This window comes from Hyla sarda, chromosome 1 (assembly GCF_029499605.1).
Source record: "Hyla sarda isolate aHylSar1 chromosome 1, aHylSar1.hap1, whole genome shotgun sequence".
NCBI lineage: Eukaryota > Metazoa > Chordata > Amphibia > Anura > Hylidae > Hyla > Hyla sarda.
Genome location: NC_079189.1, coordinates 153,608,562 through 153,623,309, shown reverse-complemented (window position 1 = coordinate 153,623,309; position 14,748 = coordinate 153,608,562).

Below are 14,748 nucleotides of genomic sequence, written 5' to 3'. Positions count from 1 at the left end.
TTAGGAAATATCGCATATGTGGATGCAAAAGTGCTCTGTGGGAGCACTAGAGGGCTCAGAATGGAAGGAGCAACAATTGGCGAATTTTGCTGAAATGGTTTTTGGGGGGCATGTCGCATTTGGGAAGTCAACATGATGCCAGAACAGTAAAAAAGAAAAAAAAAAACACATGGCACACTATTTTGGAAACTACACCACTCAAGAAACATAACAAGGGGTAAATACAAATTCCGTAGAAAAATAAAGTCGGCAACTCACCAATTTTCTTCTTCTTCAATATTTATTAATACTCACATAAGACGTAACAGGAGAGGGATAGAGAGGGGGGTACAGCAGGCAGCGGTAGCCGTTTCGCACAGGTTAGAGCTTCATCTGGCCTATGCATATCACAGGATTGCAGATACATTTATACAGGAGTGTAACAAACCTTCAACCAATCACCTGTGATTCACTTCGAATCACGTGATTAAAAATACACAACAGAGGAGGCATAGAGGGAGGGATTATCGAACTCTAAAGACACACTGCCAAATCTATTTTATCATTAAGACCCAATGGGCCAGTTGCTTTAGTTTTAATGATCCAATGCGCTTCTCTTATCAATAATTTATTATCCGTTCTAACACCGGGTGAAGGATAGACACGTTCAGGTCCTACAATTGTTAATAAATCTGAGCTGCCATTGTGTGATTCTATTACATGTGAAATAAGACGGGGAGCACCCTTTTTTGTACTAATAGAATACAATAGAATTGGAGGCTTCATTTAGGAAACAGTGCTTTTTTTAATATTTTTATTGGGGGGGGGGGGTGTGTAAGGGTATGTATGTGGTGTTTTACTTTTAATTTTGTGTTAGTGTAGTGTTTTTAGTGTACATTCACAGGTGGGGGTTCACAGTGAGTTTTCCGCTACAAGTTTGAGCTGTTTCCTTTGAGAAGGAAACTCACTGTAAACCCCCGCCCGTTTGAATGTACCCTGTACATTCACATGGAGGGGTGGTCACCTGGGGGGAGTGGGGTGCCCCAAACCTTCAGCTGTTGCAAAACTACAAGTCCCAGAATGCACTGACAGGCCTTACATGCTGGGAGTTGTAGTTTTGCAACAGCTGTAGGCACACTGCTGGGGTACCACTGAGTTAGGAAACAGACACTAGCTCAGTGATTCCAACGTGTGTGCCTCCAGCTGTTGCAAAACTACAACTCCCAGAATATACAGTCCATCAGCGCATTCTTGGAGTTGTAGTTTTGCAACAGTTGTAGGCACACTGCTGGGGAACCACTGAGTTGGGAAACAGTCTCTAGCTCAGTGTTTCCCAACCAGTGTGCCTACAGCTGTTGCAAAACTACAACTCCCGGCATGCACTGACAGCCAAAAGGCATGCTAGAAGTTGTAGTTATGCAACAACTGGGGAAGAACAGTTTGCTAAGTAGTGGTCTCTAAACTGTAGCCCTCAAGATGTTGCAAAACTAAAACTCCAAGCATGCCCAGACTGTCCAGGCATGCTGGAAGTTGTAGTTCTGCAACATATAAAGGGCCAGATATTGCAGAACTACACCGCCCATCAAACTTGACTGTCTGGGCATGCTGGGAATTGTAGTTTTGCAATATCTAGGGGGGCTACAGTTTGGAGACCACCGTATAGTGGTCTCCAAACTGTGCCACTTCAGATGTTGCAAAACTACAACTCCTATCCTTTAGGACGCCCGGAGTTATCTCTGACAGCTCCGAACACTTTTATTTTCCAGGTGATAAGGTCACCAGTGACCCGATTGGCCCGGAATCTCCACAAATCGCGAACCGGCGATTTGCGGCGATCGCCGACAGGTACGCCCTCCGTCCTTAAGTACTAGCATGTGAGGGCATACCTGTACGCCCTCCGTCCCCAACAGGTTAAAGAATTTATTTGCTAATTATGGTGGAAAATAAGTATTTGGTCAATAACAAAAGTTAAAGGGGTACTCCGGTGGAAAACTTTTTTTTTTTTTAAATCAACTGGTGCTAGAAAGTTAAATAGATTTGTAAATTACTTCAATTTAAAAAAAATCTTAATCCTACCAGTACTTATTAGCTGCTGAATACTACAGAGGAAAATCTTTTCTTTTTGGAACACAGTGCTCTCTGCTGACATCACGAGCACGGTGCTCTCTGCTGAAATCTCTGTCCATTTTAGGAACTGTCCTGAGCAGCATATGTTTGTTATGGGGATTTTCTCCCACTCTGGACAGTTCTTAAAATGGACAGAGATGTTGGCAGAGAGCACTGTGCTTTTGATTCAGCAGAGAGCTCTGTGTTCCAAAAAGAAAATAATTTCCTCTGTAGTATTCAGCAGCTAATATGTACTGGAAGGATTAAAGTACCCCTTTAATCTCAATACTTTGACCTCTGTCATTGCCAACAAAGGGTATATAACAAAGTATTGAGATGAACTTTTGTTATTGACCAAATACTTATTTCCCACCATCATTTGCAAATAAATTCTTAAAAAATCAGACAATGTGATTTTATGGATTTTTTTTCTCATTCTGTCTCTCATAGTTTAGGTATACCTATGATGAAAATGTAATGTAATGTACTGTAATTTACAATATAATGTACAAAAGAAATTACAACCAAAGAATTAGAAAAAAAGAAAGGGGAGATATTCGGCCCACACAATCTTTGCCAAATTTGGCTAACGTGGTTATTTGTGCCACATTTTTAGGTAGTTAACACATAATTTTAACTTTTGTCAGCGCCATACACCCTGATCTTCAAAAAGGGGGTGTGGCTACAGTTTATCAAAAGTATAACCCCACTTTTTGGGGCACAAAAGTGTTGCAGTTAATACCAGAGCTTTGGTGGTGCAAAGTTGCAACGGAGCCTTCTATATGTGAATGTTTTTTTTTCCTTCCAAATATTTGATGTTTCTATAATAATATCTTGATGTATTTTTTATATTATTGTAAAACATAACTATGTGACTTGCCATAATTTTTTAAAATTGTATTGTTTGCTTGTGCATTATTAGGCAAGGGTTGCACAACATTAAAATCACAAGCATATTTAAAGGAAAATTGACAGCTGATTCACCAACACTAAACCCAATACACAGAGCTATAGAGAGAGTGCAGGTGAATAGGATTAAAGTGATATTTCACTTACTCGGATTGGTGCCGCTGTTCTGGAGATACATCAGGTATTATCCACTATTGCTAATATGTAAATAGCTTGCTTTGCACAATGTAGGTTGGACTTGGCATACCCAGCATCCCTGCCTCCCTGTGTGAACATATTCTATTTGGAAAATACAATGTTGTTTTTACAGTTGTTCTCTATAATTTCCTTTTCATCTATATGCCAAACCTGATATTAAACGGGTTATCCAGGAATAGAAAAGCAGAGCTACTTATATGTCTAAAACCAGCAACACACCTGCCCTTAGGTTGTGTGTGGTATTACTACATGGCTCCGTTCACTAAAAGAGCTGCTATACCACACACAACCTGAAGTGCAGTTATGTGAAGAAATCATCTCTGTTTTTCTAATGCTGGAAAACCCCTTTAAGCCTAAAGATACATGAATCTAAGCCTAAAGACCCACCACCTAAACCTTTTTGCTATTTAATGCCTACATCTTATGACATTTGAGTGTTATTATATATCTTCTTATTTAGAAACCAATATATTCCATTTTTTTATAAGCTCTAAGGCAAAATGTGTTGACCCTCATTTTATTCCATAAATAGCTAAAAAAAAAAAAAAAACAGCTGGCTAAAAGCAAGCAAGCTACAAAAAAAACTGTATGAAATTAAAAAAAAGCTAACATTTTGACTCAAAATGAGGCTAAAAACAGAATGTGAACATAGATAAACCTATAAATTTGTCCAAACTTCACCATGCAGTGTAGCATGTGCGGCATAAATTCTATATATAACACTAATACACGTGTATACTGTTGACTCTTCTTACTGCCTTTTAAACATTCCTTACCCTATTATTTTTTCATCATTATGTAAGTTGGTAAACATGAATAATTAATGCAACAAGAAAATTTAAACATAAATCTCAAGGAGTTTTGCAATATTCGAGTAATTAAGTATTAAAGACGTATATTTTCAGCTAACAGGATGCCATTGTTTTTAAACACAGCTATCACATTAGGCTGATGTTTTCAATATGCTTGTAAATTAAAGTGTGAATGTCCAAACTGCATACTTCTGAACTGAAAGAGGACCTGTGACCAACTCCAAAGCATAAGATGTCCCTGTTACCCTAAATGCTGAGAGTGTCTTTATCAAACAACGTTTTACAGTTTCTTGATATGTCTTTTTGTTCCTGAGATATGTGGGTTGGGTACAGATAGAGTGAATATCAGGGGATGAGTGGGATCATAAAGTCAGGGAGTGTCTATTTCATACACTCAGGGGTGTGTTTGCCTAATACACACCCCTGGGGGTTGGCCACAGTTCATCCTTAACAAAAATAAAACTGGATACAGAAATTCCATTGCAAATAGTTAAGCATTTAGCGTAGGGTTACAAAACAGTGCATCTGCAGTGTATTTGACGGTGTGGATACTTTGCCGGCAGTAACAGAGTGATCGCAGAGCAAGTTCCCTGCTCCCTATAGTTCTGTGTGTGTACGCTCATAGTAGCGAATTTCCTGCTCGCAGTCTTGAGCTGACACACAGAGCTACCCGGCCGCAGCTGGGAGCTCGCACTGCAGTTGCTTTGTGATCAGCAGTGCATCCGCATCGTCAAATTCACTGCAGAGGCACTGTGTGACCCTACCCTTAGAGAAGAATTTATTAAAGGAGTACAGTAGGGGATAGAGATCTCCTGTTCGGGGGCGCTGTCCCCAGCAGGAAGCCGAGGAAGATACGCCCCCTCCATGTATCTCTATTGGATACATGGAGGGGGCGTGTCAGCCACAGCATCATGTGGGGACATTCCAGAGATTGGGGGGGGGGGGGCAGCGGTCAGAACTCCCCCCCCCCACAATCTATGACTTAGAAGTTATATTCCACTACAGTATTCCTTTAAGACTTGCATTTGATACCCTGGTCTTGATGACAAAAATTCTGATCTCAAATCCATTAAGAGGTGCAAGCATAAATTTGGTCCTTCTTTTATTGTCCAGTGGTTTTATGCCAGTGAAATATATGAGCTGGCATACATTTCAGGCATCATTTATGGCAATTTAGGGTGTAAATTATCGAAAATCCACTGGGCTATGTAAGACCACGTCCTCTTCCACTGATTTTCCACTTTTTTAAAAAGTGGGAAGAACAGCCCAAAAAAGGCAAAATGAAGTTTTTTGTTCAAACTGCTGTTTCCTGAAAAAATTGACTTTTGTTGGCCAGATGACCAGCGTTCAAGCCTTAATAAATTCCCCCTTTATTATTTACCTCATGTCTATGCATGGGATTTGGCATTTTACATTAGAAAGTTATGACTACCCTAAAGATTTATTAAACAGAACAAAGTGGCTGACCTAAAGGGGGAGATTTATAACGCAGTGTGCGTTTGCTTAATTGCATGTGTTGTGTATGTCTATTGTGCAATGACATGCACCAAAGTTATCATCTACTTTTTGCTAGTTTCATTTTGGTCATAATCAAGCATTAATACACTTGTACAGCTGGCTTTGCTCTACATAGAAATGTTGTGCTTTTGATAAATTTACCAATGATGTTTAAAGGTGAAAATTATATTTAAAAATGCAATAATGAATACTTAAGTGGGGATTTATGCAAGCATGCTATCCAAATTGCTGGGCAAAATTCATTACATGTGCACATCGCTTCATAAATTTGTACAAGTGACAGGAATTCCCTGGACAGTTGGAAAAATGGTAAAAAGCTGGCACACATTTACACTCCAGCCAGTCACTGGAGTATGTTTTTCTTAAAATAGTTCTTGCATAAGTGATAAATTCAGCGCACCAACCAGCGCATCTGCAAGCCACATCCCCTGCAAGCGCACAGCAAGAAAAATAAGGAATCCAGCATGGACAACATGAAAATTAGATGATAACTTTAGCACATGTCAATGGCCAAAATGGAAACAAACTGCACACACAATTTAGTAGACGTATGCCAGTTGATATATCTACTGTAGGTGGCTAGCATTTTTCTCATTGTACAAACAAGACTTTGAAAGAGTAGTCTAGTGAAAAGTATCTTCAGTACGTTGTGCCCAGTTTGCAGAAAAAAAGAAAACAAACTTTAACTCACCTTCCTTCGTTCCTCTGTAGTGCCACACTGCGCTCAGCCTATCACCAGCCGAGGCAGGACATCGCTGCAGCCAGTGATACGCTAACCACAGTGTAACCATCGGTGTACACAGAAGAAGGAAGAAGACCGGACTGCAGGGAGGAAGGTGAGCTAAAGTTCTTTTCTTTTGCAGCCTGGGAACAACGGACTGAAGATACTTTTCACTAGACTACTCCTTTCAGGGAAGGCAGTAGTGTGATATTCTTTGCTTTTCAATATTGACTTTTAGATATAGAAATGCAAAAAATACAATAAAAGAGCATGTAGGACCTCTTAATAATAATAATGGGGAGGTGTTCACTGGTGATCAAGAGAAGGCAGAACTACCGAATGGGTTCTTTAGTTCTGTATATACAAAGGAAAAGGGAGGAGCTGACACAGGCCAGGCCAGTGCTGGTAACACATCATGTAATGTACTTCACTGGCTTAATGTAGATATGGTCCAAGGTAACTTAACACCTTAAGGGCTCAGGGCGTACCTGTACGTCCTGAGTCTCGTTACTGGGGTTTAAAGCATTCTCACAAGCAGAGAACGCTTCAAACCCCAAGCGTCCAGACTGGTATCAGCAGCCAGGACCCAGGGTTAATGCCAGGCACCGCCGATCGTGCCGGTGCCTGGCATTAACCCTTTAGATGCTGCGCCATCAAAAGTGAAAGTAAAATTATCCCAGCAGCTCAGCAGAGCTGATCGGGACTATGGCGACAGAATCGCAATGTCAGCTTACTGGACGACAGGAGGGTCCTCACCTTCCTCCTCGTCATCTGATCAGCGATCTTTTGTGGGAAAAATGCTGCGACCAGATGTTAGCAGGGAGTCATAGAGAAAGATTTAGCATTTTGGGGTTTTGCATTTTTTCCCTGACCCTGGCGTTTTGCTATGATCTGGCAGTTTTGCCAAATCACGGCTTGCTGAGACTATTGTTTATTTTAAGCAAAAGCCATAGTATCAGCATCCTTGGAGGAAAGTAGTGATGCATAGCATCACCACTTCCCTCCGCAGCCATACAGCTTCTAGTGCAGCACAGTGCTGCACTGTAGACTGTCCCTGCTAAGTTCAGGTCTCAGCTGTGCTACAACTGTACAGGCAGGAGTACATCTGATGCTGAGCAGCAGTGGCATAGCTATAGAGGTCGCAATTGCGGCTGGGCCTCTAAGCCCACAGGGCACCTCCTGCCACTGCATTGTACGCTGACAGGCTGGCTGCATCGCTTGGTCCCAAAGACCCAGCAATGCAGCTCTGCAAGACATCCCAGAGCTAAAAGCAAAGAAAACCCTGTGCCATACTGATAGTTTCTGGCCAGGTGAGGGATTCCCCTCCAACTGGGCAGAGTGTGCTTCAGATTCCAGGGACAGGCAGTGCATCATTTGCATGTGTTACGCCTAGCGCTCCGGGTCCCCGCTCCTCCCCGGAGCGCTCACGGCGTCTTTCTCCCTGCAGCGCCCCGGTCAGTCCCGCTGACCGGGAGCGTTGCACTGTCTTGGCCGTTGGGGATGCGATTCGCACAGCGGGACGCGCCCGCTCGCGAATCGCATCCCAGGTCACTTACCCGTCCCGGTCCCCTGCTGTCATGTGCTGGCGCGCGCGGCTCCGCTCTCTAGGGCGCGCGCGCGCCAGCTCTCTGAGACTTAAAGGGCCAGTGCACCAATGATTGGTGCCTGGCCCAATTAGCTTAATTGGCTTCCACCTGCTCCCTGCCTTTATCTGACCTCCTCCCATGCACTCCCTTGCCGGATCTTGTTGCCTTGTGCCAGTGAAAGCGTTTAGTGTGTCCAAAGCCTGTGTACCTGAACTTCTGCTACCCATCCTGACTACGAACCTTGCCGCCTGCCCCCGACCTTCTGCTACGTCTGACCTTGCCTCTGCCTAGTCCTTCTGTCCCACGCCTTCTCAGCAGTCAGCGAGGTAGAGCCGTTGCTAGTGGATACGACCTGGTTGCTACTGCCGCAGCAAGACCATCCCGCTTTGCGGCGGGCTCTGGTGAATACCAGTAGCCTCTTAGAACCGGTCCACTAGCACGGTCCACGCCTATCCCTCGCTGACACAGAGGATCCACTACCTGGAAGCCGAATCGTGACAGTAGATCCGGCCATGGATCCCGCTGAGGTGCCGCTGCCAAGTCTCGCTGATCTTCCCACGGTGGTCGCTCAGCAATCGCAGCAGATTGCCCAACAAGGACAGCAGCTGTCGCAGTTGACCGCCATGTTACAGCAACTTCTGCCTCTGCTACAGCAGCAACCATCTCCTCCGCCAGCTCCTGCACCTCCTCCGCAGCGAGTGGCCGCTCCTAACCTCCGCTTGTCCCTGCCGGACAAATTTGATGGGGACTCTAAACTCTGCCGTGGATTTTTGTCTCAGTGTTCCCTGCATATGAAGATGTTGTCGGACTTGTTTCCTTCAGAACGGTCTAAGGTGGCGTTCGTAGTAAGCCTTCTTTCAGGAAAGGCCTTGTCTTGGGCCACACCGCTCTGGGACCGCAATGATCCTGCCACAGCCACAGTCCAGGCCTTCTTCGCCGAACTCCGGAGTGTCTTCGAGGAGCCAGCCCGAGCTTCTTCTGCCGAGACTGCCCTGTTGAACCTGGTCCAGGGTAATTCTTCAGTGGGCGAGTACGCCATCCAATTTCGTACTCTTGCCTCCGAGTTATCATGGAATAACGAGGCTCTCTGCGCGACCTTTAAAAAAGGCCTATCCAGTCGCATCAAGGATGTTCTGGCCGCACGAGAGATTCCTGCCAATCTGCAAGAACTCATCCATCTAGCTACCCGCATTGACATGCGTTTTTCTGAGCGACACCAAGAGCTCCGCCAGGAAAAAGACTTAGATCTCTGGGCACCTCTCCCACAGTATCCGTTGCAATCTACGCCTGGGCCTCCCGCCGAGGAGGCCATGCAAGTGGATAAGTCTCGCCTGACCCAGGAAGAGAGGAATCGCCGTAGGGAAGAAAATCTCTGTCTTTACTGTGCCAGTACCGAGCATTTCTTGGTGGATTGCCCTATCCGTCCTCCACGCCTGGGAAACGCACGCACGCACCCAGCTCACGTGGGTGTGGCGTCTCTTGGTTCCAAGTCTGCTCCTCCACGTCTCACGGTACCCGTGCGGATTTCTTCTTCAGCCAACTCCTCCCTCTCGGCCGTGGCCTGCTTGGACTCCGGTGCCTCTGGAAATTTTATTTTGGAGTCGTTTGTTAATAAATTCAGCATCCCGGTGACCCGTCTCGTCAAGCCGCTCTACATTTCCGCGGTCAACGGAGCCAGATTGGACTGCACCGTGCGTTACCGCACAGAGCCCCTCCTCATGTCTATTGGACCCCACCTTGAGAGGATTGAGTTCTTCATTCTCCCCAACTGTACCTCTGAGGTCCTCCTCGGTCTGCCTTGGCTCCGGCTTCATTCCCCCACCATTGATTGGACCACCGGGGAGATCAGGAACTGGGACTCTGCCTGCCACAGGAAGTGCCTCTCCCCCCCTCCCAGTCCCGTCAGGCAAGCCTCTGTGCCTCCCCATGGCCCCCGTCCTGGTGTCACACTGCCCCGTGCCAGGCCTCGCCCTCTGCCCTCCCTCCCCATTCCCACTCCTGCTGTACTGCCTGCCGTTGAGGAAACCCTCCATTCTTTCCCGGTGTCCTCATCCCAGGGGAGGCAGTTACCGGACAAAGAGAAGGGGAGACCTAAGGGGGGGGGTACTGTTACGCCTAGCGCTCCGGGTCCCCGCTCCTCCCCGGAGCGCTCACGGCGTCTTTCTCCCTGCAGCGCCCCGGTCAGTCCCGCTGACCGGGAGCGTTGCACTGTCTTGGCCGTTGGGGATGCGATTCGCACAGCGGGACGCGCCCGCTCGCGAATCGCATCCCAGGTCACTTACCCGTCCCGGTCCCCTGCTGTCATGTGCTGGCGCGCGCGGCTCCGCTCTCTAGGGCGCGCGCGCGCCAGCTCTCTGAGACTTAAAGGGCCAGTGCACCAATGATTGGTGCCTGGCCCAATTAGCTTAATTGGCTTCCACCTGCTCCCTGCCTTTATCTGACCTCCTCCCATGCACTCCCTTGCCGGATCTTGTTGCCTTGTGCCAGTGAAAGCGTTTAGTGTGTCCAAAGCCTGTGTACCAGAACTTCTGCTACCCATCCTGACTACGAACCTTGCCGCCTGCCCCCGACCTTCTGCTACGTCTGACCTTGCCTCTGCCTAGTCCTTCTGTCCCACGCCTTCTCAGCAGTCAGCGAGGTAGAGCCGTTGCTAGTGGATACGACCTGGTTGCTACTGCCGCAGCAAGACCATCCCGCTTTGCGGCGGGCTCTGGTGAATACCAGTAGCCTCTTAGAACCGGTCCACTAGCACGGTCCACGCCTATCCCTCGCTGACACAGAGGATCCACTACCTGGAAGCCGAATCGTGACAGCATGTAAGATACACTTACCCGTCCCATGCTCTGGCTTCGCCCCATGGCCATTCAACTGCCCGCCTTCTGCCTTTACCCTATAGTAGTAGAGAGGAGGAGGGACAAAGCCTGTACAGGAAGAGGAAAGACCTTCCCCTCCTACTGAAGTGTATACTGGCCAGCTGCATTTGGACCCTGAATGGGAGGTAGAGGGATGCTGGATGAATGGGGACAAGCTGAGAGGGGCACTGAATAGATGGTGACATTCTGACGGGACACTGAATGGATGGGGACACACTGAATGGATGGGGACATGCTGAGGGGGACACTGAATGGAGGGGGATATGCTGAGGGGGACACTGAATACATGGGGACATGCTGAGGGGGACACTGAATGGATGGGGATATGCTTAGGGGGACACTGAATGGATGGGACATGCTGAGGGGGACAATGAATAGAAGGGGACATGCTGAAGGGGGCACTGAATGAGAACATGCTGAGGCGGGTACTGGATGGATGGGGACATGCTTGGGGAGGGCAAAGTATGGATAGGGACGTGCTAAATGGGAAGGACACTGGATAGATGGGGACATGCTGAGAGGGGGCACAGTATGGATGGATGGGGTGGCATGCTGAGGGGGAGCACAGTATGGATAGATGGGGGCATATCGAGAGGGGGGCACAGTATGGATGGATAGGGGAGCATGCTGATGGGGGCAGAGCATGGACGAGGGAACATGCTGGGGGGGCCCAAGTTGACCCCATGCACCAGGGCCCACAAGACTTTAGCTACACCCCTACTGAGCAGTAGATATATTCTGTATATCTACTGCCCAGCAAGAATATACCGTGAACCTGCAATGTGTATGCTGCATACACATTGCTGGTTCACTTAACGAGGGGTTGAGCTGAGCGATATGCACCATCCCAGCAAGAAAAGGGTTAACCAGTACTTCAGATCACTGCTGGTTAACCCTTTGGGGCTATACAGTATATACAGCCATATACAGGCCCATGTCTACTGGAGCTTTTCTTAGGGCTTGTGATTATGCCTGTGTAGCGATAGATCCCTGTTAACTGTTCATGGGGACATTGTGTCTACTGGAGGTTCTGGGGGATTATGCTATATTCCTGTCTGTTACTGGAGTCTGTTTATACTCATCTGTTTCCTTGTTTGGTGTTTTGAACTATATTTGTTTATTATTTCATTATTCAGATATTTGGTCGTAGAGTGCATGATCACTTAGCTAGTGTTTTCCTCTGAGCTTTACCATTGGTCTATAGTGTCAATAGGAGTTTTCTGTATCGCACAACCTCCTGATATACTCATACTAACCTGGAGGAGGAGGTGGCCATGCTTAGTGAGAAAATAGCGGACCTGGAGGACAGGAGCCGCCAAAACAATTTAAAATTGATGGGGGTACCGGAATCAGTCATGCCAGCTGATATCCCCACTTATGTCCGATCTTTAATTAAGGCTGTGCTTCCAGATTGCTCGCCACAAGAAATAGAGGTGGATCGGGCACACAGAATGCCCAAACCTCAGCATTTGGATGATTCCATCCCAAAGGACATTTTGGTAAGAGTGTACTTTTTCTCTGTGAATGAGAGTGTGATGGAGTGTTCCAGAAAAAACTGAGGTTTGCCTGCTCCCTTCCACAAAGTGGCAGTATATGAAGACCTGTCGGCCGCCACCATGCAAGCGAGACACTCACTGCAACCTATTACTCTGACTTTACGTTCAGCTGCCATAAGTTACAGATGTGGATTCCTGGCCCACCTGTTGGTCCGCTGTGATAATAATCTCCACATCATCCATTCACTGAAGGAAGGCTAGCCTCTTTTGTCCTCCTCGGGCATTTCACCGCAATCTGGGAAACCTTCTGTCAGGGATGGACCAGGGGACAGGGACAGTGAGCCCTAAACTGACCCTAAAACATCTCTCCCTGCCTACTTGCCCATCCACCCTAAATGGAGGATCGACAAGTGGGTGCTGGTCCCTCCCTGGGCTAAAGGGCAGGGGCCTTAAAAACACATACTAATAAACAGTCAGTTACAAGCCAGAAACATAACAGGATCATAGAACTTAATAGTATTAAATTCAGAGGACACAGATCAGTGAGCAGCACATGGGACACTATAGACCAATAGTAAAGCACAGAGGAAAACACTGGCTAAATGATCATGAACTCTATGATCAGTGCATGTACAAAACTTCAAATATCTGAATAATGAACTAATAAACAAATATAGTTCAAAACACCAAACAAGGAAACAGATGAGTCTAAACAGACTCCAGGAAGAGACAGTAATATTGCCTAATCCCCCAGAACCTCCAGTAGACACAATGTCCCCATGGACAGGTAACAGGGATCTATCGCTACACAGAAATAATCACAATCCCTAAGAAAACCTCCAGTAGACATGGAGTCCCCATGGATAGGTGACAGGGGTGCCTAGTTACAACTCAGAAAACGGATACAACAGGATATAATTATAGAACACTGCTCACACTGAACACAAGACAGGAATCGCAATCCCTCAGAAAACCTCCAGTAGAAATGGAGTCCCCATGGACAGGTAACGGGGATGCCTAGTTATAGAAACACAGAAAATGGATACAAGAGAAAACACAGTGTGAACTGATACATGGCAGAAAGGATATACAATTCCTAAAACTATACAAACACAGCTTAAAATCTACGAAGAGCATGCCACAAAACCATGGCTAAAACCAGAACCTACAAGGAGCATGCTAAGACAGAGATAGTAGATTAAAAGCTCAAATAAAGAGTGTTTCACCAAGAGCCCCAGAGCAGCATGTCAGGATCTCAGGAAGTCAAAATGTCAAATGTATCACCGGCACAGAGGCTGGACTCAGCTCACCTTGTGTAGACACACCCTCAGAGCTATTGGATAGTAAGCCAAAGGTTTTAACTATTCCCTGACCGGGGAACACAAAACTGTTCACACACAAGAAAATTCAATAGCTGTATGTGAACACAGACTAAGACAGAAATGACACCTTCGACTACTGCACCAAAAATTTGGAGAGAGTCCTCCGTAGCTTGAGTGTCAGATGATGAGCATACTCTTTATTATGGTTCGGGACTGCTGTGTAGGCCCATCCCATAGCTACAGATTTTACTTTTGCCCCACTATGTTATGTGAGCTCTTCTGGGTTGAGCCTTTGGCTCCTATGTTTTTTGTTTCTCTTTTGTTTTTGTTGTTTTGTTCTTTTGGTCTCTAATTCAGACCCTCACTGCTCATACCTTTAATTTACATGCTTTGCGTGTGTACCACGGGAGTGCGTGTGCTGGCTGGGAGTCACACACTCCTTTTTGCTTTAAATATGCCATGCTATTGTTTGTTCATACGCTAGGGTGGTCCGATGTTGATCCGTATTGCTAGTATTAACACAAATGGGCTCAACACCGCACACAAAAGGTCCTATTTTGGAAGGAGGCCCAGACGCTTAAATATGATATAATCTGTACACAAGAGACTCACTTCTTGTCTAAGGATGCCTATAGAATGAAACATACTGCATTTACTTACATATTCCAAGCTCATTATACAACAAATTTGTAACGCAATTTCTCCCGAGTATGGAGTATCCCATATGTGGCACTTAACTGTTACCATGAAATACGACAGGGCTCCAAAGCGAGGGAGCACCATGCGCATTTGAGGCCTGAATTTGGGATTTGCATCCGCATTTCCAAACAGGGTGTCTCCAGCTGTTGCAAAACTCCCAGCATGCCTCGAAAGTCAGTGGCTGTCCGGCAATACTGGGAGTTGTTCATTTTCAACAGCTGGAGGCTCTGTTTTGAAAACAGTGCTGTACAAGATGTTTTTATCTTTTTTTCTTGGGGGTAGGGGGGATTAACTGTGTAGGGGTATATGTATATGTAGTGTTTTACTTTTCATTTTGTGTAGGTGTAGTGTAGTGTTTTTAGAGTACATGGGGGCCCCCACAAGGAGGTGGCAAACCTCCAACTGTTGCAAAAGTACAACTCTAAGCGTGCCCTTTTGGCTGTCTGTGCATGCTGGGACTTGCAGTTATGCAACAGCTGGAGGCACATTGGTTGCAAAACAAAGTTTGTTACTTAAATCAGTGTTTTGC